Source organism: Schistocerca gregaria, chromosome 2, assembly GCF_023897955.1.
Source record: "Schistocerca gregaria isolate iqSchGreg1 chromosome 2, iqSchGreg1.2, whole genome shotgun sequence".
NCBI lineage: Eukaryota > Metazoa > Arthropoda > Insecta > Orthoptera > Acrididae > Schistocerca > Schistocerca gregaria.
This window is the reverse complement of record NC_064921.1, coordinates 441657305-441659857: the sequence shown is the minus strand read 5'-3', so window position 1 is coordinate 441659857 and position 2553 is coordinate 441657305. Positions and strand designations below refer to the sequence as shown.

The 2553-nt window shown below is 45.0% G+C and overlaps 1 non-coding gene across 1 annotated transcript; it reads left to right on the top strand.

Moving 5' to 3' along the window:
• Positions 1-1200: 1200 nt before the first annotated feature.
• On the top strand, positions 1201-1282 carry Trnas-cga (transfer RNA serine (anticodon CGA)). The gene has a single exon. It is a non-coding gene; the product is annotated as a tRNA-Ser (tRNA).
• Positions 1283-2553: the final 1271 nt, after the last annotated feature.

The window sequence follows — 2553 nt, the reverse complement described above, 5'->3', positions numbered from 1 at the left end:
TCGTGAATGGCACTGAAGTACAGAGCGCACTACGAATAGTATCAAAATATGAACAGGCATCTGGTGCAAAACTTAATAGAACAAAGTCGGGGATTTTCAACATCGGCCGTGGAATTGGGACGCAAACACAGGATCTGTTACGCGAGCTTGTAACCATGAAATGTCTCGGCATACCTTACCCTAAAACAAAACGAAATGCAATTAACTGGTTGAAAGGCCAAACGATGCATTACGTCCTAACAAAAGAATCAAGCAATAGGGAGGACTTCTGGTTATACCTTACAACTGAGCACCACAAGTTGATGTGTACTAAAAAATACAAAGAAAATTACGCAAATTTTTTAACTAAAACAATCATGTAACCAAAAGAAATGCGTACTTTACATTACACATCCAAGCATTTCGTATATTAGACGAATGATTTTTTGTTAAAGTTGGTACTTCACGTAGCAGGAGGAGGATTTTCAACAGAAAGTAATCAGAGAAGATCATCAGTATAGACCTGTTAAGCCTATGTGTATCTATTACTTTGTTTTCGGGGAAGCACGGTGATGAAACTGGTATACACCCTTTATTTAGTTTCTGTCTTTCTTTCCTTTTCTTTTCACAAGAAGACACATTTCTGTTAAGCAGAAGAAGCCTATTTTACATCATTACCTTTCTGAAAAAGGAAATTTTACTTATCAGCAATAATGAGTTTTGCTTCTTTCCATTTTTCCACGCACGGAGAACGAAATTTACAGATGCAGTCACATTTCCATAACAATTATGTGACTGCCTTTCTCAATGGAATTTACATTTATTTTTATTCAAGCCATGTTGCAAACAAAGGCAACAGAAGTGGCATAATTCGTTCGTCGTTCAGAAGAAGTGCGTTTCCACATAATCAAGTTACTTTCATTCTTTTCAAGGTGGAGAAGCCAAGCCGAGCCGAGAAGGCAACACTTGGCCAGCGTAAAGGACGGGTTGAAGAGTAGTAAGGAAACAAAAAAAAGTGAAAAAAAGTCGGTAGAGCATTAGGCTTTTAACCTAAGGGTCCAGGGTTCAACTCCCTGTCCGGGCGGAAGTTTTATTACTTTGGTAGCGGTTCGCCTAGTAGGGTGGAAGCACTACGGAAAAGAATGCATCTACGCCGTTTCGTGGCACTGCAGTGCTCTAAACGCCAGCAGTTACATGTGTAGGGATGCTTTTGTGCCACCGGCAGTCGTGGCCGAGTGGTTAAGGCGTCTGACTCGAAATCAGATTCCCTCTGGGAGCGTAGGTTCGAGTCCTACCGGCTGCGTGCGTTTTTGCGTGCAAACGAGCAGAAATATTCGCACACATGTGGCATGCGTGGGTGAATGCCGATGCAAACCAGTGACACCAATCTCAACAAGACGAAAATTTATGTTTAAGAATACTGATTTTTCGCGGCGGCCGCTGCTACCTGTGGCTATCGGTTAACCTCGCACGGACGCTAGTACTGCGGACATCCGTCACAGGCCCACGAGCACACCCCCGTCAAGAAATAAATAAAAAAAAAGTGGTTAAGGCGTTGGACTGCTAATCCAATGTGCTCTGCACGCGTGGGTTCGAATCTCATCCTCGTCGAAGAATTTTACGCAAAGCACCCATTTCGGAACACGCCTTCTATATGCGAAACGCCACTCAGTAGTAACAATGGAACGTGTAGGTGGCAGATAACATCTGTAAGAACTACGAAACTAAACCGCCTACCAGATGGAAGGACACAACATTCGATAGCGTACGCCTTTCGAATCAGACATCATCTCAAGTTCTATAAACGAATCGACGTTTGGCACCGTGCTGGTGTTTGGGAAGGCAGCGTTCTTATTCATATTTAAGTGCTTACTTCTCGCTGTCATTTTAACGTATCGAGCCTATAATACCCCCCCAACTGTAGCACAACTGTCGCCCTTCGATAGTTTGCTTTCCGTCCGGCCGCCATATACGGAAGCGATCTGATACGGCCAGGCTCCATCGCCAACAGCAGGAGCCTCTGCTCTCACAATTCGGCTACGAAGAACGTGTTTTGCTCTTCGTAAGAAACTTGAAAGCAACGTCAGCGATGAGGTCAACGAAGGTGAAAAATAAATGTTGCGAATCAAGATAATCGCGTCGTTACAGTAATTGTTATACTGAATGCACAGGACATCTCTCATTTGTATTAGACAACACTACACGACGACTCGGTGCTTATTTCTGCAGTAAGTAAGTGGGCCGACTACTTTCCCCAGACCGGATACCGACGTGGACGGATGCCATCATTAAATGATTCACGAGTGGGAGCTTGGTCAGCTGCACTGCAGCAGGGCACTACAGCGTTAACACCAGCCACAGTACGATGCGTTTTCGAATCGACAAACGACTTCCTTCCGCAAGCACGAACGACGGACGCAGTTTCCGATGCATCAGACGAGGTGGCCGAGTGGTTCAGTCCGCCTTTAGCCGCGGAGCAGCTCGGACTTGTTTACGTCCCGGCTGCGAACGTTCGCGGAAGAAGCGGTGTTTATACCGTCGTCACTTGCGTGTGTTACTGTTTGATTCGAACGC